This window comes from Sminthopsis crassicaudata, chromosome 2 (assembly GCF_048593235.1).
Source record: "Sminthopsis crassicaudata isolate SCR6 chromosome 2, ASM4859323v1, whole genome shotgun sequence".
In the NCBI taxonomy this organism is placed as follows: Eukaryota; Metazoa; Chordata; class Mammalia; order Dasyuromorphia; family Dasyuridae; genus Sminthopsis; species Sminthopsis crassicaudata.
The window spans coordinates 114,057,039-114,081,617 of NC_133618.1; positions in this window are offsets into that span (position 1 = coordinate 114,057,039).

Below are 24,579 nucleotides of genomic sequence, written 5' to 3' on the forward strand. Positions count from 1 at the left end.
AAATGTACAAACATAACCAGATTAACAACAAACATCAGAACTTGGGTGACTTCACAACTTCATTTTGTGGATTGGAATGCCGAAATACATAGAGGTCACACGACTTCAGATCACCAAAAAAATAAAATAAAATAAAATAAAAATACAGGGTCAAGATGAGAAAAGGTCTACTAACTTTCAAACCCCTTTTCCATCCATTACTGATATCCCTCCTGATGGCTTATATGCATTTCTGCTTTTCCTTTCCCCATTCCACTGAATGAAACTGATTTTTCACAGGAGAGCTGAGCAGTAATAAGTGGTCCTGAGAAAACCCTTTGAAATATTAAAAATGCATTCTTTGCGCTAAATCTGAATCTGTCCCGACCTGACCTAGTTGTCAAAGATACTCCTTATCATACAGTTACTTTACTTCCTCAAAGAGAGGGATAGGGGACCCCTAATGAAGAATATTATATTTATTGTCAGAAAAGCTTTCTACATTAGATGTTTTTGCTTTGACGTTTTTCTTTATCACAAGGGAGGGTTTAATCTGAAGTGGAGTAGGAAATGACAGTGAAGCAGAAATTAGATGCATATGTCTTATCTATATCATCTTTCCTCAAGTTATTGGATCATAGCTAAGGGAGTCTAGAAAACAGTTAGAGTTGAAAAGTGGGATTGAAATACTAAGTGCTAGCAGAACATTGGAGAGAGGAACTTTAAAGAATGGGAACCCAGCAATTGAACCAAAGAGAGTAAGCACAGAACCCAGTTCCGCACCTTCCCCCAACCCTGCCCCTGCCCCAGCCAAATGTTTATTCTACAGCATGCGGAGAGGAAAAAGAAGGAACCAGCGTTTTGTCCATGGAGATGCCTTGATTCCACGAGTTTCCCAGCACATCCAGTTCTGAGAATGACAAGTCCTGTGTTATCAGGAAAAACACACAAGATGGCATCTGAAACAAAAGCTGCCAAAGGGAGGGAAGGAGGAAAGGAGGAGAGGGACGAGAAGTGGAAGCGATGGGGCTGGCATCCTGTATGTAATGGGCTCGTGGGGAGAGCTGCTGGGGATGTTTCCTTTCCCCGGCATGTGGACAGCTCCTATTGACATTGGCGAGTGATCATATACACAGCCTTATGGAAACATTCTGTTTGGAGCATTTCTTTTTTATCTGTTCCTCACAGAATATGGACAACTCAGGAGATATTTCTAACTAGCTTGTTGATGAGCCGTGGGGTTTCTGCAACCGATTCCTGATTGGGTGGAATGGTTGCTACCCCACTGAGGCGCTAAGGACATACAGCAAACCCACACATGGTCAGCACATGGAAGGTGGGCGGGAGGATGTCTGGGTTGCTCAGCGATGGGGGGAGGAAAGCAGCTCTGAAACTGTAATTTGGAAATAATAAGCTGATGTCACTGTGACATTGTGTGCCTCCAACCCCACTGTGCTGCTGAGGCCAAATGGGAGTAAGGGAACCATTCCATTTCTGCATTTGTTTCTCCTATTTAGGATCTAAATTTCTCCTGCAGTTGCATGGAAAGACAGCTCTTGTTCCTGGTTGAGAAAGGCTCTGACATAATGCCTGAGAAGAAGGAAAAAGAGTCAGCATGTTAATAAAAAATCACCTGCATGCAATACTTTACAGATGCATTTCCTGGTTATCTCCTTTGACTCTCTCTATGAGGTAAACAATGCAAGTGCTGGATTCTTTTACAAATGGAAATACTGAGGCTTATGGAGCCCTGATGACTTGCTCAACATTAAAGTAACAAGAACTCTAACTCAAATTTTCCAAGGCCAGAGTTCTGCCCACTGTGCCCATTTTCTCTTATGAAAGAGAACTTACTATAAAAGTTTTTCAGTTCTCTCCACACCACTGGACTATGACAAGTGGCCCATATTACTTTAAAGTCATTGAAGATGATGTATCACCGTAACATCAAAGATACATGTATCCTGCCATCTTTTAGTGATGTCATGATAACCTCTCCAAGTTCTATCCACCTTGAGAACAAACTGAGGGACTGCTCAACAGCAGAATTTATTAACTTCTAGTGAGAACCTGATCTCTTTCTTTCTTCCCACCCCCTTTTTTTAGTTTCTTGTTTTCCTGACCCTTGGCAGATGGCATTGTAATTTACCTTTGCACAGACATTCTCCTTGAAATTTGTCTGGCCCCCCATTCTCTTGTGAAAGTTTTTGTCTCATCTATGAATTATTCCACCAAGAGCCTAGAACTCTGAATCCATAGAAGACTTTCTGGTGCAAAAGTAAACATTGCCTAGAGTTTCTATACAGAAGGCCAAGAGCAGCACAATTCCATGGCCTGAACAGGAAAAATCTGGCTTCCTCTCCAGTTTCCTTACACAGTACCAGCTTTATGTATTTTAACAAGTTCGTCTCTGGTTGAAATCACAATTTTCAGAATGTTTGTAACAGATACGCAATTTTTCTGTAAAAGGTCAAAAACTGGGTCAGTCTCCCAAATGAGCACATTCGTTTGATAGCTTTTGAAGTAACCTGCATATTTCTTTTTTCCTAGAGATGGGGCAAATGGGTAATAGGAGGGTAGATGCTTTAGTGGTGTTCTAAATCTAGGCAGCCAAATGATGTAATAAAAACACTGCTGGATTTGAAGTCAGGAAGACCTGAATTCTAATGTGACCTTAGACACCTACTAGTTGTATAATTTTGGGCAAATCATGTAACCCTGTCTCAGTTTTCTCAACTGTAAAATGGGAACAATAATAGTATCTATCTCTCAGGGTTATTATGAGGATCAAATGAGATATTTATAAAGTGTTTAGTACAGTGCTTGGCACATAGTAGGCACTACTATATATAAACAGTATCAATATATATTGATATATATATATATAATATATGTATATAATATTTATGTTGTACCTTTAAGGTTTTTCAAAGTATTTCAATAATAGCTAACATTTATACATTGCTTTAAAGTTTGCAAAGTTCTTTTCATTATTATATATTAATTTCATTAATTATATATTACCTTATTTAATCCCCACAACAATCCTGTGAGGTGGCTTTTATTATTGTACCCAATTTACAGATGAGAAAACTGAGGCAGAGAAAAGTCAAGTGTCGTATCCAAGGTGACTCAGCTAGTAAGGGACACAGAATTCATAGCTGTAGACAGAGTAGCACATAGAGGCCTACAGTCCCGTTATTAAAGCAATCTTCAGGCCTAGGTCACAGACTTATTCTGGTAGGCTAAGAGGCTCTGAGCTTAGATTCAGAGAACAAAAGGGATCCAGAGGCTTTAACTTAGGTTGAGCCAATTCTAACTGTCTTTAAAATAGAATAAAACAGATATAGAAGAATTCCATGTTTAACTTACGTTGGATTATTTGCTGTCTAGGGAAGGGAAAAGAGGGAGAAAAACTTGGAACACAAAGTTTTGTAAGGATGAATGTTGAAAACTATCTTTGCATATATTTTGAAAATAAACACCTATTATTAAAAAAGAATAAAACAAATAAAACTCAGGAATTGGTAAGATTCTTTGGAGTTAGGAGTTATTCCTATGGAGATTCATCATTCTGCTTGTATTCATCCCTTTTCCAAGTGAAGGAAGGGTCCTAATGATTATCTATAATCATGAAAATGGATTTTGCTTCCTGTGAAGTTTAGCAAATGCTGTGTCTCTCTCATGCCAAGTTTCTGGGGCTGGCGGGTAGGGGGGTGGAGAGAAAGGATATGAAGAATATGGGGGGAGGGAAGAAGGACTGAGAGCTTTAATAGTACCTAAAAGATGATACCCATAGCCCTCTCTGAATCCTTCCAACTGTGGAGGAAATAATGTGCAGATGTCTACAGTTTGCCAATGGTGATAAGAACATGACTGTTACTCAATGATTTCTGTATATCCAGAGTTGGACAAGATCCTCATGTGTAATCTAAATGAGGAGGCAACAGCCAGAACAGAAAGATGGCTGGGAATGTGCTCTAGGGGAATGAAGGTCCCAGCCAAAAACAGAAACCATGGACATGAGTTGCCTCCAAGAGAGCATGTCTGCCCAGAGTCCCCAGCTATTAAATCAGGATCTGGTTAATCTGGTTTAATTTGGCCGTCTCACCACTTGCCTACACTCTTATCACATAACACTCTCTCTGTGTCTGCCAGGATGCTTGCTGACAAGGCCTATGATGGCCCTTCTCTGATGAGGAATTTTACTGACAATTTCTACTCTCCACCTCTGTATATACTAGATAATCTCAAATCTTCAGCAAAATGAAGAATATCTCCTGCCACTAAAACACTGGGTATGCTGATGAATTCAGTGAGAGAGTATAAGGTAAGTTCCTAAAACTATGTCACCCACCAATTATGTGGATGTTATTCTTTGCTACTGATACAAAATTTAAGCAATTTGTTAACATGGGTGGATCTAGGGGAAAATGAAGAGTTTCTAGTGGGATAAGGGCAAAGGAAGCCAATGAGAATATCTAGAAGGGAGAAATAGAGGGAAAAAAATTCTTGACAGGGATTACATGCCCCTGTTACATATAGATTAAATACATAAGTAAGGGGAGGAGTTTAAAAAATTAATTCATGTATTAATGGAGTATGGCTGGGGAAAGTTTGGACTTGAAGTTTCTGAGTTATATTCCTCCCCTCATCTCCTAGCTTGGGCAAGGTACATCTGTAGATATTATAGTCTTCATCTGTGAAGTCTGATCAGAGGGACTGGCTTAAAGGGGTTGAGGATTCAAGATATCAGACGCTTTGGTGACAAGGTTGATTTTTTTTAAAAAGGTGAAAGAGGAACCAAGATGGAGAGTGAGTGGCAAAATGTAGGATGCTTTCTGATGACTTTGCCCACTCCAGCCTTGGCTTGCAGACACAGAGGATCCTTCTGATCCTTCCCCTCCTACAGGCTAAACCACTGGTGAGAGCAACAGGAAGGAGGTGGAGGTTACAAAGGTCCCTGACAGCTACTCCATCAAAAATGATTAAGTAGTGATAAAGAATTCCAGGGAGCATCTGGTTCACATGTCAAGCTCATTGTAGCCCAAATTTCCAGCTTTCTCAAAAAAAAAAAAAAAGGCTGAGAAATCTCCCTCTTCCCACTATAAGAAGGGAGAGGGGGGTTTACAGTTCTTAATTTACATCTGGAGAGCAGAAGCAACGAGGGAGTAGGTGAGCGTCATGACCACCTGCCCTAGTGTTTTGAAAGAGATGAAGTAGCTTATTTGGGCCACTGTCCAAACACTTTGAGTGCTGGTATATTTCTTTCATATCCAAAGACTGGCTAATAATTAATACTAGTTTAAGCAAATGGTTCTTGTTCTTTACGACTGATACGGAGTTTAAGCAATTTGTTAACACAGGTGGATCTAAGGACAAGTGAAGAGTTTCTAGTGGGGTAGGTGCAAAGCAAGACAATGAGAATATCTAGAAGGGAGAGATGGGGGGAAGGAGAATACTTGACAGACACTACATAGCCCTGTTACATATAAGAGTTTATAGAATTAATTTCATGTCGAAATGGAGTATGGCTGGGAAAAGTTAACACTTCCTAAAAAGATTAATTTAGGAATGCAAAAATAGCTCAACACAGGCTGCCTGGGACTTCCAAGGAGAACACTGAGACTGCCATGGTTTATCAGTTTAGCAGACTTTTGCAGTGATAAGAGCTGCTTTTGATAATGCAGACAAATGCTACTTTTGGGAATTAAAAGAGAATAAGGAAGCCAAAACCCCCCCACAGGTTTAGATCCAAGTGGGACTTGAACCCTGGACCAGAAAGTGAAATGTCACTGTGCTTCTCACTAACACCAGTGTTTCTTGATTATCCTGCAGGAATGGGACCTGAATGTTTGGGAGTGCAGTGTTCTTAAATCAAGTTATAGGAGAGGGGCCAGATGGTAGATCACTATCCCAAGTATGCCAGACATCTGAGTTTAGAATAGAGCCCTTCTGTCTCCCCTGAAATCTTGGGTGCCCGGGCAAGTTAGCAACCACAAGAATAATCATGAGCGGAATCTATAAAATGAAAGAATTGAACTCGGTGATCCCTAAGGATCCTTTCTGTGCTAACATCCTGTGCTTCTGTAGACCATTTTTCAGTCAGCAAGTATTTATTATGTGCTGAGCACTGGGCTGGACCTGATTCCTTTCCCAAAAAGAGCTCACTTTCTAAGGAAAGAATTATTGTTGTTTGTCTTTATTCAGTTATGTCCAAACCTTTGTGACCCCCTTTGGGGTTTTCTTGGCAAAAATACTGGAATAGTTTGCTATTCCCTTCTCTTGCTCATTATATAGATGAGGAAACTGAGGTAAATAGGCTTAAATGACTTGCTCAGTGTCTCACAGCTAGTGAGTATCTGAGGCTATATGAGGTTTTCCCCAACGCTCTATCCCCTGAGCCACCTGGCTGCCCTCTCCTGAAGGAGACATCATGTAGCTAACTATGTATATGTAAGAGGCAGGGTCACATCTCAGCAGAAGGGAATAAGCATTTATACAGCACCTGCTATGTGTCAGGCACTGTGCTGAGTACTTTTTACAAATACTATTCTCCTTTGATCTTCACAACCCTGGGAAGTAGGGACCATTATTAGTCCCGTTTTATGGCTGAGGGAACTGAAGCAAACTGTGATTCTCTCATGGTCACAGAGCTAGTAAGCTGCTGAGGTTGGATTTGAGCTCAGATCCTGTCTCCAGGGGCCCAAGAGCCTCCTGTGTCTCAGAGAGAAGACACTAGCAAATGATTTTGTGATGTGTGTGTGTGTGTGTGTGTGTGTGTGTGTGTGTGTGTGGTCTCGTGAAGAAGGTGGGATTTCAGACAATAGAACGAGTCGCCGAATGGTTCTAGGACTGGGGTACTTATCCTCCCTCTGGTCCTTCATTTTCTGGACCTCCTAAGCTGTTCTCTCCTCTGGGAGATGGGATTAGAGGGATAAAAAGGCTTAGGAATGACTTTTAAAATTCCAACACCCCTTTGACAGAACCAAACCAAAGCCTTTCCAGATGGGAACGAGTGAGCTTCAGCACATTCCAACAAGCAGAGGAATGTATGTTCACTGTTAGTCCCTCCCCTTGAGATGTGGCAATGAGGCCTTAGTTCATCAAGTTCAAAGTTTGGGAAAAGAAGCATGGACACAAGAGGACCCTTCCTCCCCGCCCCCCGCAAAAGCAAAAAGCAGCTACTCAAAAGCATCAGAAAGTTTGGGGAATGTATAGTATTAGGGAAGAAGGCAAATTTCGGTTTGCCTTGAGAAGTATTTGATTCAATTTAACAAACTACAAATTGCTGGGTCCCCCAATAAGAGCTGGAAGAAGTCCCTGTTCTCAAGGGGTTTAAATGCCAGGTACTTTGAGGAGGGTAGAGAAAAGGCTTACAGAAAATGAAGGGGAGCTTGAGACATGATGGAAGTTAGGAATTGGAAGGGGGGGATATCCAGCAGGGCTGGTCACCATGGGCAAAGACATGGTGGTAAAAGATGTAACATCAAGCTTAATGGACTCTCAGTAGCTATTATGAGACATGTATGAAAAGCGATGGCAGCCAGGTAGCACCACGGTGCACAGAGGGTTTCCCCATCCCCATTCCAACTGGAGTTAAGATTCCTCTTCTTGAGTTCAAATCCAGCCTCAGACACTTATTAGCTGTGGGATCCTGGGCAAGCTACTTAACCCTGCTTGCCTCCATTTTTTCAACTATAAGATGAGCTGAAGAATGGAATGGCAAACCACTGGTATTTTTGCCAAGGAAACTCCAAGTGGAACCACAAAGCATTAGACATGACTGAAACTACTTCACAATAACAAATGACTAAATGATGACTATGATGGGACTATGACTGTGATAAAAACTATGACTTAAAACATTTGTTGACTGATGGATGTCACAGAGAAGATTCTTGTTCAGTTTCAGGTTGGACTCTATGGCCTCTGAAATTCCTTCCACCTTTGAGATTCCTTAAAAACATTTGTGGCCTGACTGATTTTACAGGGAAGACTCTTGTTCAAGTATAGATTGGACTAACTTGAGATTCCTATGAGTATACAGACTTTATATCTGTCTATATAAAGTCCAAGTTTATATCTCTCTCAGAGCCTAGTATAGTATTCTGCACACAGGATGTACTTAGTAAATCTTTCTTGAATCATTAATTACCCTTATTGAAAACTAAGATTTGTGTGATGTCTTGTTAGGGGCTCTAAAGAGTTAAGCAAAAACAATATGGCCTTTGCCCCACAGAGCCTGATAAATAGGATAAATTTAGATCATCCCAAACACAAAAGAACATGTAATTAGGATCTGTAAAGACCGTGTAATACCTGCTTCTGTAGAGCTCCATCAGAGTACTTAGGGCTCTTTGGGAGAGAAGCGCTATATAATGGAGGGTGATATTAATATTCTCATCATTATAATTAGAAGCTGCAAGTAGGATCTTGAATGACATTAATAGCATGTCCTTACTTGTTTAGCTCAGCTTCCCAGAAAGAGAAAACAAAATAGAGCTAGGCGTTAATAATCCAAGCAAGAAATAGATGGGTGCCATGTGTCACGGCTGCCATTCTGGAAATAGTCCTCAGCTCCCTTATTTTAAATGTGACCTTTGGGCTTTGGTTATACTGGCTAGTTAGAAAGAGCTTAAATAGCACCCACGTGGAAGATTTTGCATGTGTTTTTCTGGCATTGAAGAGATTTCTAGGAAGAGCCAAAGTTCTTCATTCTTTGAGTTCTAATCCAAGAATGGCTAATCCAGGAGTGACATTTCTTAATCAGTATTTGCTAGTCCCTTAAGAATACTATTGTTATCTCTTTTATAGATTAAAAATTGAGGAAAAAAGGTTAAGTGACTTACCAGAGTCACACAACTAGGAAATGTTTGAGGCTGGATTTGAACCAAAGCCCATTGCTTTAACCAAAGCTGCCTGCTTTCTGTGACTATTTCCAACGTATATAGTTTGTGCATTGTTGTTTATATATTGTCTCCCCAATTCTATTGTGATCTTCTAGAGGGAAGACTGTCTTTTGCTTTCCTTTGTCTCCTCACCACTTAATACAGTGCCTGGCATCTAGTAGTTAATAAATGTCTATTGATTGATTGAATAAGTTTATGAAGTGTTTATAAATGGTGGTGGCCAGAACTGAATACAATCAATACTCCAGATGTGGTCTGGCTGAGGCAGCTTTGAAGGGAAGAATGTTGAAAGTGATGTTGAAAATGTATTTTTTGATTTAAATGTTCTATCCTTTCCTCATTTGTTATAGCTTTGAAACGTTGATTAAAGCCTGCTTGATGACCCAGCACTTGATGTAGTTATAAAAACAAAAACTTAGTCCATGTGAAGGAAGTAATTAAGCTATGGGGTGATAGATCCACAGTTTTCTAGGTGACCGTGGTGCTGAGGAAAGAATGCTGGATCGGAGACTTTGGTTGTCCTTCTGGCTCTGCCCCGCGCTGCGGAGGGTCATCTTTAATCGTCCTGATCTATCTCTGGCCACGGGACCCAGCCAGCTCTGGAGGGGAAAATGAGGTTGGGTGACTTTGCACAGTCCTCCTTCACTCAAATCCAATTTATTTGTATGTCCTGGTATCACCTCCCTGAAATCATGGTCTTCTTCGAGGATGAAGGACAAAAATGAATCCAAAAATGAGCCCCATACTGCCTGTGAGAGTTGGGATAAGCCATTGATTCTCTCTGGCTTTCACTTCCCACCATTCAAACTCAGGAGGTTGGGTTGGATGATTCCTCAAGGCTTCTTCCCACTCTAAAACGATACTAATCTCATTTATTGTCATAGAGTGGGTGACAAGGATCAACCAGGCAGGTGGGTAATGGTGACATTATCAACCTCATGGCTCACCTTAGCAACACTATAAAATAGGTCGGGGTTGCCTTTCACCTGCGCTCTTCTCATTTCTCATTCCATCCCACTTATCCCCTTACCCAGATTCCCAGAAAATCATCAAACTCAGAAAACTGTGAAAAAAAAAAAAAAAAAAAGTTGTTCCAACTGTTGTTGGAAGCAATCTCATCAACCATATAATGCAATTCATACCTAAAAAGAACTGTACCACACACCTGGTCGTACAATCTTTGCCGGAAGGGAGAGCCTCAAACCTCATGGGTCTCACTTGTTTTTCAGTCATGACCAACCCTTTGGAACCTCTTTTGAGATTTTCTTGACAAAGATACTGGAGTGGATTGCCATTTCCTTCTCCAGCTCATTTTATGGATGAGAAAAACCATCACCATTATCAATAACAATTATAAGCATTATATAAATGTTAATGCTTACTATGTGCTAGACATTGTGCTAAGTGCTTTACAATTATTACCTCACTTGATCCTCACAACAATCCTGGAAGTAGGAGTTTTTATAATCCCCATTTTACAGATGAGGAAAATGAGGCAAACAGAGTTTAAGTGATTTGTCCAGAATCACATGGCTATCATGTTTCTGATTTGAATTCGGATTTTCCTGATTGCAAGCTTGGCACTCCATCCACCACACCACCTAGCTGTATTTTTGGATAGCTCTGATTAATAGGAGACGTCTACATGGCACAGTGGACTGAGCACTGGACCTGGAGTCACGAAGTCCCGCTCAAAAATGAAACCCAGAAGATATGAAGGTAAACATTCTAATGTGGATGAAAAACAGGATATGTCTGAAAATGATCATCTCAATGGGGCCTTCCTGCTCACAGACACTTGTAGGTGTGTGTGTCTCTTTGCAAGTCACTTCACCCAATTTGCCTTAATTTCCCTCATGTGTAAAATGAGCTAGAAAAAGAAGTGGCAAACCACTCCAGGATCTCTGCCAAGAAAGCCCCGAATGGAATCACTGCAAAACTGAAACAAGTGAGCAACAATAAAAGCCATAGGAAGTTTTTTTTTAAAAAAAGCAATAGGAAGTTTAAAAAAAAAAGTCCCTGGTTCTGTTCTCTGGGACCAAGCAGAACAAATCTAATAATTCTTCCACATGACAACCCCTAAAATACTTGAAAATAGTCATCGGGTCCCCACGAACCTTCTCTTCCACACTAAACTAAACACGTCCACTTCTAATTAATCAATCTTCCTATGGATTCCAGGCCCTTTACTAGCCCAATTACCTTCCTTTTGATACTCTGCAGCTTTTCATCATCCTTCCTAAATTGTGATGGCTGTAATTGAGCACATAGTATTCCTAATGCGATGTGGACAAGCAAGAATCCAGTGGGACTATATCCTCTCCCTTCCTGGAAGCCCTTTCCCTCTTAATGCAGCCTGAATTTAGATTACGTTCGATTTTTTGATGGCCACAGCATCCTGTTGACTCATATTGAGTTTTTCAATCCATTAAAATCCCCAGATATTTTTCAGACAAGCTAATATTTAACCCCATCTCATCCTTATAAATTTGATTTTTGAACCTAAATATAAGATGCTACATTTTATTTCATTTTGTGCAATTCAGCCCAATGCTGCAGGCCATCCAGACTGTTTTAGTTCCTGACTCTGTTTTCCAGGGTATTAGCAATCCATTCCAGCTTTGAGTCAATTTCAAATTTGATAAGAATACTCGTCAATTCCTTTATTCATGTCATTGATACAAATGTTAAACAACATAGAGATCCCTGTGGACACTCCATTAGAGACCTCCTGCTCCATGGATATTGAACCATTAATGAATGACAGCTCATTGAGTCCAGTCATTCATCTAACTTCAAATCAATCCTCTGGGAGATCTCTTTCATTTTTTCCACAAGAAAGTCATTTTACAAAATATATAGCTAAAATCTAAGTAAACTACATCTACAACAGTCACGTAATTTGCCAACGTAATTACCTTGTTTAAAAAAGGAAATAAGGTCAGTTTGGCAGGACTTATTCTTGATGAAGCTATGGTGACTTATAATCACATTTCTTTTTCCACATGTTCATTAACCCACTCTTCAATAATCCATTCTAGAATTTTCCTATAAAAACCCAAGCTCATGACGTACGTTTACATGTTGTTTCTGTTCTCTTGTTTTCCTCTCTTTTGGTCACTCCCTTCTCTAAGGAGTTTTGTACATACTTGCCAAATTACTATTCACAGGTTTAGAAATAGAAGGCACTTTGAAGTTCATTGAGTCCAAACCCCTCATTTTATAGAGAAGGAAACTAAGACTTGTCGTCAAATAACTAGTAAGTCTCTGAAGCAGGATTCAAATACAGGTTTTTCCGACTCTCAATTCAGCATTCTGTTTATACTATGATGCCTTTCAAATTATATAAGCCCTTTAAAGTTTGCAAAGTGCTTATTGTTATCTCATTTTTCAACATTCATTTTTTAATTTTTTTATTAAAACTTTTAAATTTTCTTTTCTTTCTCTCTTTCTTTTTTTTTTTTTTTTTTTTTTTTTTTGATGAGGCAATTGGGGTTAAGTGGCTTTCCCAGGGTCACACAGCTAGGAAATGTTAAGTGTCTGAGACCAGATTTGAACTCTGGTCCTCCTGAATTCAGGGCTGGTGCTCTATCCATTGCTCCACTTAGCTGCTCCTAGCTTTTAATTTTTCAAAACATATGCATGGACAATTCCTCAACATTAGCCCTTGCAAAACCTTATGTTCCAGTTTTCCCCTCCTTTCCCCACGCCCTCCCCTAGAAGGCAAATAGTCTAATACATATTAAACATGGTAGAAATATATGTTAAATATTGTATTTAATTTATACTTTAACATATTTAACATGTATTGGTCAACCTGCCATCTGGAGGGGGGAAGGAGGGGAAAAATTAGAACAAAAGGTTTGGCAATTGTCAGTGCTGTAAAATTATCCATGCATATATCTGGTAAATAAAAACAAGGAAAGAAAGAAAGAAAGAAAGAAAGAAAGAAAGAAAGAAAGAAAGAAAGAAAGAAAGAAAGAAAGAAAGAAAGAAAGAAAGAAAGAAAGAAAGAAAGAAAGAAAGAAAGAAAGAAAGAAAGAAAGAAAGAAAGAAAGAAAGAAAGAAAGAAAGAAAGGAAGGAAGGAAGGAAGGAAGGAAGGAAGGAAGGAAGGAAGGAAGGAAGGGAGGAAGGAAGGAAGGGAGGAAGGAAGGAAGGAAAGAAGGAAGGAAGGAAGGAAGGGAGGAAGGAAAGAAGGGAGGAAGGAAGGAAGGAAGGAAGGAAGGAAGGAAGGAAGAAGGAAGGAAGGAAGAAAGAGAAAGAAAGAGAAAGAAGAAAAAAGAAATATATGTTAAATCCAATATATACATACATATTTATGCAATTATTGTGCTGCACAAGAAAAATCCAATTAAAAAAAGGAGAAGCAAAATAAAATGCAAACAAACAACAAAGAGTGACAATGCTATCAACATTCATTTTTGTAAGATTTTGAGTTCTAAAATTTTTTCTCCCTTTCCTCTTTCTTCCCCAAGACAGCAAGCAATCTGATGTGGATTATACATCTACAATCATTTTAAACATATTTTCACATATCTCTATTTTTCAGATAAGGAATAGGAATAGAAGAAGGTTAAATGATTTGCTCAGAATCACACAGCTGGTAAATAATAGAAGCAAAATTCAAACTCAGATTTTCCTGCTTCAGTAGTTCAGTATTTCATTCTTTATGCCACTTAAATGAGACCTGTTTTTAAAAAAACAAAACTCAAACAAAAAATTTTAGAGATCTGGTGGCCTCTAGGATGAAATACAAACACTTCAGCCTAGCATAATTATGTCCATAATCTGGTAACCACCTACCTATCCAAATATTTTTATTACTCCTCCTAAAACACTCTATACTCCAGTCAAAGCTAATAGCAATTTTATGAACTTACCTTTCCATTTCCTATTTCCTTGCTCATGCCTGAAATTCACTCACTCTTCAACTCTGCCTCTTAAAATCCCCATATTTCTCCAAAGTTCAATTCAGGTGCTCTCTCCTTTTTGAAGTCTCTCCAAATTCCCTCTTGTTAATGTTCTCTTTCTCTTCAAATCATCTTGTATTTATTTAACTGTGTACCTGTTGAATGTTCCCAGATATGTATGTTTGTCCTTTTATCTCCAGTGTCTAATATATGATAGGTGTTTTAAAAAAGTGTTGGTTAATGAAGGTACCCAGAGCCTTCAAATTACCCTGCCCATGGTACCTAGGCTCCCACCTTTCACTTCTCTTGGCAATATTCCATTTTCTAGACTTATTCTGGTTGCCTCCATCCTCATCAAAACCTATCTGTCCTGTGTCTCATTCTCTATTGATGTAATAATGGGAGCTGGCAGGATAACACATTACTCCTCCCATATAATAATAATAGTAATTCACATTTATAAAATTTTATAGGGACTTTCTGGAGACAATGCTTCCGCCCAAAGAAATGAGTCCAATAGTGAAGATATTGGATCTTGTCATTGACTTGTCAATGAAAAAAAAAAAAAACAGGCTGACTTTATGCAATATCCCTTAAACTATGTCTACACAGAAGACCAGATGTGAACACAGTACTAAATAAATTATTCCAAAGTATTTTTTTTTCAGGGCAATAAGGAATCCTTGGAGTATCAGGATTAGGATCCAAGCATTTTAAAGTTGAAAGAGATCTTGGAAGTTCTGTAGTACAAACCCTTTGTTTTGTAGATGAGGAAACTAAAGGGAAATGATTGAGGTCAGATAAACAAATTTTGACAGAGTTGGAACTAAAATTCAGCTTTCTGAAATTGCACTACAGTAAGTTTTTCCTCCTTTGCTTGATAGAGAACCCTTGTTCTCTAGCTACATATATCAAGTCTGAACACTACACCTTTGAAATGAGTATATTTTTATTAATTCTTCCTAATTCCTGATTCTTCCTTATAGAAATAAGAACTAATTTCTGGAATCCTTAACCAACTACTTTCTTTTTTAAAAGGCAGCTTTCATTCTTCTGATTATGTTGTTTTTCAGTCATGTCCTATGCCTTTGTAAGACCATTTGGGGCTTTCCTGATGAAGATACTAGAGTGTGGCATTTCTTCCTCCATATCATTTTATAGATGATGAAACTGAGGCAAATAAGGTAAGTGACTTCTCCACGGTCCCACAGTTAGTAAGTGTCTGAGGCCAGATTTGAATTCAGGAAGATAAATATTCCTGACTCCAAACCCAGTGCTCTCTAGCTACTGTGGCACCTCGCTGCCCAATGCAGTTTTAGAGTTTAGAGGATTTCAGGATAATTTAAATTGAATTAAATTAAATATTTACAAAATGAACACCTACTCTCTTCAGAGTCCCCATTTGTCACTGGGTGGGATACAACATTTAGCTACAGCTCAGTCTGTCATTGTCATGGCACTTGGAAGGTTAAAGATTGTGTACAATTAGTGTGTCAACTGCATGCGGTTATTAGAAGTAAACAGCACAACCCTTCATCTTGGTTCTGAACCAGATTCAGCCACAAAGCTTATTGATAAAATGCCACTTTATTCATGCTTAAATAACAATTGTTATGTCAGCACCAGGAATGAAAAAATGCACATATGATGGTGCTTATTGCTCATTCCTAACCAATTGGGTCTGCATTTAACCTGCAGTGGCTCCCTCTTCTCTACTAAATAAAAATATAAATTCCTCCACTTGGCATCCAAGGCTCTCTACAGTCTGGCTCTAACCCTCCGTTCAGTCTTATCTCCCGCTACTTCTCTTCGTGTACTTTACCAGTGTCTCCCTCCATTTTCCTCTACCCTTTCCTCCTCCATCTATCTATTTACCTATGCCATCCTGATGCCTAGGATGCCTGGAATGACTATCGTTCTTCCCCTCCTTCACTCCCTATCTCTTCTAGTTGAAATTTTTTTCTCTCAAGTCTCAGTTGGGGGGGACTTCCTTTCTTTTCAGACCTCTTCATCGAGAATTAACCTCCTTAGAGACATGTCACTCTGAACTTTCCAACACCTTATAATATGTCTTAACCTGCATAACAATTGTATCCATGTCTTATCTATCCTTTTTAGATCATGAACTCCTGGATAGTAGGTATTATGTCATTATTCATCTCTCTCTCTCTCTGTCTCTCTCTCTGTCTCTCTGTCTCTGTCTCTGTCTCTGTCTCTCTCTGTCTCTCTGTCTCTCTGTCTCTCTCTCTGTCTGTCTCTCTCTGTCTCTCTCTCTCTGTCTCTCTCTCTCTCTCTCTCTCTCTCTCTCTGTCTTTCTCTCTGTATGTCCTTCTTACTCAGTCTCTTCTCTGTCTCTCTCTGTCTCTGGTCTCTTCTCTGTGTTTCTGTCTCTGTCACTAGTTTATCTGCCTGTCTCTCTGTGTCAGCCTGTCTTTCTCTGTCTTTCTTTCCCTTTGCTACAACACACACACACACACACACACACACACACACACACAACATAGCACAATACCTTCCACTGTTAACATACGATAAATTGGATCATAGAACATCACAATTATAAGGAAACTCCAGAAACATCTGATTCAACCTCGTCATTTAATAGATGAGGAAACTGACTCTTAGAGAGATTAAATGACTTGCCCAAAGTCATACAGGAAAGCAGAAGAGTTTGCTATGAGCAGAAGAGTAAATTGAATTGTTATATTTGAAAATCCCTTTTATCAACATCCGGTTGTTATGTTCTTTGCTTTTTCTTTTCAAAATATCCCACCAGATTTTAGCTCTAATATGCTGGTTGGTTGGTTGTTGTCCTTCCTTCTCAGAGGACAAAAATGGCATCACTGTGATGGGGTACAGTGTGTCTAACTGTGGCTGATCAGACCAATAACAGCTTGGAAGACTCTACCACAGATCGGGCACAAATAATCCATATGAACATCTGGAGTAGAAAGGCTATAAATTTGTATTTCTTACATTGTTTTGATCTACTGCGATTCTGCTTTGCACCCCGAGCACAGAGCCTTCTTTGATGCAGGCACGCCATTCTGGGCACTCCTGTGCCAGGGTCTCCCATGTCTTCCAATCAATTCCAGAGTTCTTCAGAGTGACCTTGCTTGTGAGTGCTTGCCTTGGGTGAGTTCTTTGTAAAACAGTCTTTTAGGTAAACTTGCATTTGGGATTCAAATAATATGGCCGGTCCATTGGAGTTTGTGCTTTGCAGTAGAGTTTGAGTGCTTGGCAGTTCAGCTTAAGAGATCCTCAGGATCTGGTACCTGATCCAGCCAGGGGATCTTCAGAATCTTCCCAAGACAATTCAAATGGAAGTGATTCAGTTTCCTGGCAAGGTGCTGATAGGCTGTCCAGGTATCACAGGCACACCACAATGAAGTCAGCACGATGGCTCTATGGATCTTTAGTCTGATGACCATTTGAATACCTCTTCTCTCTCTTTGGAGCCTCCCAAACAAACTCCAAACTACCTCTGGCAAGGCTTCAGTCATCCTCATCAATCTACGTGTGCATCTCTGGAAAGTACACTACCGAGGCATATGAACTTATTACAGCATTCGACATTCCTTCATTTGCTCTAAGTTCTGGGTATAGACGGTACAGAGCTGGCTGGTGGAGATCCTCTTTTTATCTTGATGTTGTTAGGACAAAATTAGCACAAGCAGCAGAGAATCAATCCATACTTTGCTGCATCTCAGCCTCAGGTGCTGCAGTGAGTGCATAGTCACCTGTGGACAAAAAGTCAAGCACCAACTCTCCCTTCATTTTATTTATTTATTTTTATTTAATTTTTTAAGCATTTTATTTTCAAAACATATGCACAGATAATTTGATAATATTGACCCTTGCAGAGCCTTGTGTTTCATATTTTCTCCTCCTTCCCCCTTTCCCTTCCCCTAGAGGGCAAGTAATTCAATATATCTTTAACATGTTAAAATATACATTAAATTCAATATGTATAAGCATTTATACAATTCTCTTGCTGCACAAGAAAAATAAGATCAAAAAAGAAAGTAAATGAGTAAGAAAACAAAATGCAAGTTAACAACAAAAAGAGTGAGAATGCTATGTTGTGATCCACATTCATGTCACAAGATCATTGGAACTGACATCAGTCATCTCATTGTTGGAAAGTCACATTCATCAGAATTGATCGTTGTATAATCTTGTTGTTGCCATGTATAATGATCTCCTGGTCCTGCTCATTTCACTAAGCATCAGTTCATGTAAGTCTCTCTAGGCCTTTCTGAAATCATCCTGCTGGTCATTTCTTACAGAACAATAATATTCCCTAATATCCACATACCACAATTTATTTAGCCTCCAATTGATGGGCATTCACTCAGTTTCCAGTTTCTGGCCACTATGAAGAGGGCTGCCACAAACATTCCCTTTCCCCTCTTTAATGTCTCTTTTAGATATAAGCTCAGTAGAAACACTGCTGGATCAAAGGGTATGCACAGTTTAATAACATTTTAAGTATAGTTCCAGATTGCTCTCCAGAATAGTTGGATTCGTTCACAACTCCACCAACAATGTATCAGTGTCCCAGTTTTCCCCACATCCCCTCCAACATTCATCATTATTTGTTCCTGTCATCTTAGCCAGACAGGTGTGTAGTGGTATCTCAGAGTTGTCTTAATTTGCATTTTTCTGATCAATAGTGATTTAGAGCACCTTTTAATATGACTAGAAATGGCTTTAATTTCTTCATCTGAAAATTATTTATATATATATATATTTTGACCATTTATCAATTGGAGAATGGCTTGGATTCTTATAAATTTGAATCAATTTCTATATATTTTAGAAATGAGGCCTTTATCAGAACCTTTGAATGTAACAATGTTTTCCCAGTTTATTGCTTCCCTTCTGATCTTGTCTGCACTCATTTTATTTGTTAAAAAAAACTTTGTAACTTAATATAATCAAAATCATCTATCTGGTGTTCAATTATGAGTTCCAGTTCTCCTTTGGACACAAATTCCTTCATTTTCCACAGATGTGAGAGGTAAACTATCTTATGTTCTTCTAATTTGCTTATAATATCACTATGTCTAAACCATGAACCCATTTAGATCTTATCTTGGTATATGGTGTTAGTTGTGGGTCAAGCTCTAATTTCTTCCATACTAGTTTCCAATTTTCCCAGCTGGGGTCTTTAGGTTTGTCAAACACTAGATTGCTATAGTTATTGACTATTTTGTCAATGGTGATCCTGTGATCCTAATCACAGGACAAAATAATCAATAACTATAGCAATCTAGTGTTCGACAAACTCTCCCTTCATTTTAGTTTTGAACTATAACAGATAGTCAAACAGTTGATGATAGTCAAATAGGTGAATGAATCCACCTGAATGAAGTTCATTATGAGATCTTTTTTATCCTAACTTAAAAATTTTTTGAACCTTTTAAAACCAGAATAAAATTCTCAGATCCCACCATGCACTAATCAAATTACTAAAATCCAAATACTTAAGCCTTAATTACTTCAATAAAGTAACTTAATTCTATTTTCACTCTTAATTTACAATTGTAGATGCAACTATGTGACATAAAAGAAAAAAATCCCACATTATTTCCTTTTACCTGTGAGGTAATGTCAATCAAATACCTCTGTCAAGAATTTGAAAAATGTCTTTTTATAAATATTTATAGAATAATATAAAAATCCATTGTCTTCCACAGAAATTAAAGGTGAAATTAATACAAAAATATTCTTAAATACATGAAGCCATTTTCAAATCAATTCAACCACTTAATATAATTTCTAATTAAATGTCTTTAAATAAAAAGAAATGATCTTCTACCATCATTAATTAGTATCTCATTAATCTAGTGCTGAGTTTTGTAGCAATCCAATGAAAAGGCACAATCATTGCTCCCTAAGCACAACAAAGGACAATGATATCTACCAGCATATTAATTTGTAGTCCCAAACTAAGAATGTATTTAAAAATAATATTTGCAAATGTTTATAGCATTTAAAGAGCTTTACATATTTTATCTCATTCTTATATCTCCAGAGCTCAGTATCATGCCTTGCACTTAATAAACTTAATAAATGTCAGAGGATAATCAGATCAGATGCCAATTAGTTCAATTCCTGAGTTTTACCCATAAGGAAATTGAGTCCAAGTGTTGTCACATAGAGAAGCATCAGTACTGATATTAATACTGCCTTTTTAAAGCAGTAATTAAGATACTATACTTTTTCTTTATACTCTCAGGCTTCATCATCGCATGGAAGTCATTAAGGATTTTCCAAGGTTATACTAGTAGGGATGTTCATCTTGGAGAAGAATTAAGGGGGGGAAGTGATCGCCTGGCTTTCTGTATTTTTTATTTCCAAGAGTCTGAGCTTCTACAAAAAGATGTAAGTCTGTAAAACTATTTGAAAGCCTTTTGATAGAAAGAGATAAAACATACTCTATTTTCCCTCAAAGGCAGACCCAGGAGCAAAAGTTACAAGGAGTTAGATTTCAGTTCATTGAAAGGGAACACTTCTTAGTGATTAGAGTTGTCCAAAAGAAGAATGGGCAATAAGTTCCCCAATCACTGAAGAAATACAAGCAGAAATTGGATATGATTGTAAGCTCCTCAAGGGCAGGAACTGTCTTTTGTACCCCTGGCACTTAGCATAGTGCCAGAAACATAGTAGGTGCTTAAAAGATGTTGACTGATTGATTGAGAGCATTTTTTAAAATTAGAGATGGTGCTAAGGGATTCCTGCTTCAGATATGAGTTGGACTTGATTTCCTGATACCCCTTCTAGTTGTGAGAATCTATATTTTTATTGTCTTAACAAGTTATCAAAGTTTCAAGGATATTCCTGTGATTGGATAATGTATTTGATTTATAATCAACCTAAAAAAATCAGAAAAACCCCATGACCAGAAATTTGGAAAAAAACTTTGAGTATAGCATCTCACTATTGAGATCTTGTGCTCTTTGCTAGTGAAAAGTATAAGCATGCTGATGAAATCATGAATCTATTAATATATTAAAGCTAAGCATTAATATAAACATTTTGGTTTGACGTGGTGGATGGTAGATGATGAAATATGTGAAGTGCGCAAAAGCTGAAACTGGGATGAATTGCTTCAAATTACAGTAAATCCCCACCTGTCTGAATCTCCCCAGAAGCCAACATAGTGTCTGCCATGTACATAGTAGAGCTTAATAAATCTTTATTAATTTCCTTGCATATAATAGGAACTTAGTAAACATTTATTTAATTGAATTGAGGTCTCCTCTGTGATCTTTTTTTTATTTATCTCACCTGCATGCTTTCCAGATTACACAGTTTTCATTCCTCCTTACATGGAGTTAGATACCCAAGTACATTCTGCAAGGACTACAACCCACTCCCAAACATCTTTTCCCCCAACACTTCCAACCCACTCCCCATTCTTTCACTTCACAAAAAAAGACAACAGGGCTGTAGCCTGGGGAGTTACCATAGCAACCTCAAATGGCACCTTTTCACCATCCCAGGTGCAGCTCCTAAATCTGTTGCACTAACTCAGCAGGGACTGGAAGAATTCTGAATGCAGCTTGGAGCTGTTATTATTAAGAATAACAGTAATAAATGTATTTCTGGAGGTGTTTGTCGCTCCCCTAGCTCACCCCCTCTGTGAGGTGTTCTTGCCCTTTGGGGAGGACTAGAGATCTCAAACTGCCTACAGCAGCTGGGCTGCAGAAGAAGGAAGGTTCTAACATAACCGAACTCTGGATTTAGAAGCCTGAACCCTATGACTCTAGAAAGTTTCATGGAATCACATAATCTCAGAATTGTCAGACACCTTGGCAAGTCATCTCACCCAAATCCACGTCTGGAAAGGAATCTTCTCTGCAAAATACCTGATACGTGGTCACTGAGACTTGACTTCTGGTGAAAAGAAATTTCTAGGCATCCTGTTAGGTACCTCTAATTGTTACAGAGGATCTCCTTAAATAATATAACCAGCTCAAGTGTTATATTGCATACATTTACTCCTAGTTTTGACTTCTGGGGCCATGAAGATCAAGTCTAGTCTTTTTTCTATATGAGAGTATTTAAATTCTCAAACACAGCTTTCATGTCTTTTCTTCTTCACACTAAACCTCTTCCATTTCTTTTATGGCATGAGTTCAGCGCTTATAAGGTATCCTTTCTAAAATGAGCTGGTCACCATTATCTAAACCATGTCTGATGAAGGCAGAGGAACATTGCTTCCCTCATTTGGATTCTCTAAGATTACATTAGCCTCTTGGGCTTCCACATCACATTGAGGACTCATATGGAGCTTGAAATCCACTATTTCTTTTGGGGGGGAGGGAATATTACTAGCTTGTCACTCCCTCCATCTTAGACTTGTGAAGTTGGTATTTTGGAACCCAAGTTAGCCTTATTAAATTTATATCAGATTTGAGCCAATGTTTCTAAATTGTGTAGGAATTTGCCCCTTCGCTTCATCCATTTGGCGAATTTTAGACTATGGATTTGTATTTTCCTCAGCTGGACGTGAACTAACTTCTCTAGCTCTTCTACTCTGAATTCAGTCATCTCATCATCTTTAATCCTTGGTAAATACTAAGGTGAAAATATATGAACTGACGCTGAGTGAAATGAGCAGAACCAGGAGATCATTATACACTTCAACAACGACACTGTACGAGGATGTATTCTGATGGAAGTGGATATCTTCAACATAGAGAAGAGCTAATCCAATTCCAATTGATCAATGATGGACAGAATCAGCTAAACCCAGAGAAGGAACACTGGGAAATGAGTGTAAACTATTTGCATTTTCATTTTTCTTCCCAGGTTATTTTTACCTTTTGAATCCAATTCTTCCTGTGCAATAAGAGAACTGTTCAGTCCTACACAAATATATTGTATCTAGAATGTACTATAACATATTTTACATGTATAAGACTGCTTGCCATCTAGGGGAGGGCGTGGAGGAAGGGAAGGGAAAAGTCGGAACAGAAGTGAGTGCAAGCAATAATGTTATAAAAAATTACCCAAATATGAAGGTTATGGAATGTTATTGCTCTGTAAGAAATGACCAGCAGGATGAATTCAGAAAGGTTTGGAGAGACTTACATGAACTGATGCTGAGTGAAATGAACAGAACCAGAAGATCGCTGTACACTTCAACAACAATACTGTATGAGGATGTATTCTGATGGAAGGGGAAATCTTCAACATAAAGAAGATCCAACTCACTTCCAGTTGATCAATGATGGACAGAGGTAGCTACACCCAGAGAAGGAACACTGGGAAGTGAATGTAAATTGTTAGCACTACTGTCTATCTATCCAGGTTACTTATACCTTCGGAATCTAATACTTAAAGTGCAACAAGAAAATTGGATTTACACACATATATTGTATCTAGGTTATCCTGTAACACATATAAAATGTATGGGATTGCCTGTCATCAAGGGGAGGGAGTAGAGGGAGGGAGGGGAAAATTTGGAAAACTGAATACAAGGGATAATGTTATAAAAAATAAAATTAAATTAAAATTAAAATTAAAAAATTAAAATAAATTTTAAAAATTACCCAAGCATATGTTCTGTAAATAAAAAGTTATAATAAAAAAAGAATGAATATTGCAAAAAATTTTTTTAAAAAAACCAGGCTTGCCCCAGAAGTTATGAGAAGATAATTCCCTGTAATTTTTCCTTCTCCCTGCTTTATAGGGGTGAGAGGTCAATAGATATGTAGCATTGTATCAGATTTTATTTTGGATGTTTGATGGGTTTTGCTTAATTTTTCTTTAATTATTAGTTGTATTAGATGACTCTTGGAAGAGAGGGATACAGAAGGAAATGAAGGTCATATAAAAACTATTTCAATAAAATGTATTTTTAAATCACAAAACATACCATTATAAAGATTTTAAAGCAATTATTGCTGCCTTCACCCAAGATTCCAGCCAGTTCTCTATCCAAGCTCTTCCCATTCCCTTATCAGTGTCTCTGTTGAGCTCAGCTGATCCTCATGAAAGCTGTGTTGGAATGGAATGCTGCTATTAATCCCCATTTAACAGAAGGAAAAGAGAAAAAAAAAAAAGAGTAAAATTTTACACTTTCAGATTCCTGTCCTCTCTAGCTTGTTAAATGTCAGAATTACTACAGTGGAGGGTAGAGGAGAGAACTTCAAAGATAGAAATCAATCAAAAACATCTAAGAGATTCAATAGAATTTTTGCAAACACTATTTGCTGGCCTTCAAATACTCTGTACATCAAACTATATAAGAAAGCCCATCTTCAGGAAGGGGCCCCTCTTTGTCTTTTCCAATAAGTCCATTATTTTGAAGATTGTTCTCTCCAGTCAAATGTAAGGAAATTGCATCTTGGGGCAAGACCAAAAGGGAAGGAGAGTGACGGATGTTATCACTGGACAAGGACACTACCTACCAGAATTCTTCCTTACAAAGGACAGAAGGAATCATACAATATTTAACATAGGCTACAGTAGCAAAAGGCAGCCAATGATTTGAAACTAAGAAAAGTCTGCTCATATAACTATTCTTCACAAATTTTTTCAATAGCTTCTTATTAGATTTTTTTTTAATCTCCCAAATAAAATAAAAATTTCTTAACTTAGGATCCAAGAATCCTGCCACCCTCTCCATATGGCTTCAATTTCTCTTTCCGTTCTGTTTTACTCCATATCACCTTTCACACCCTATTCCTGCCAAACCAGACTACTATAATCCCATCCTGTCCTAGACATGCCTTTGTGCATCCATATCTAGACCAGATAC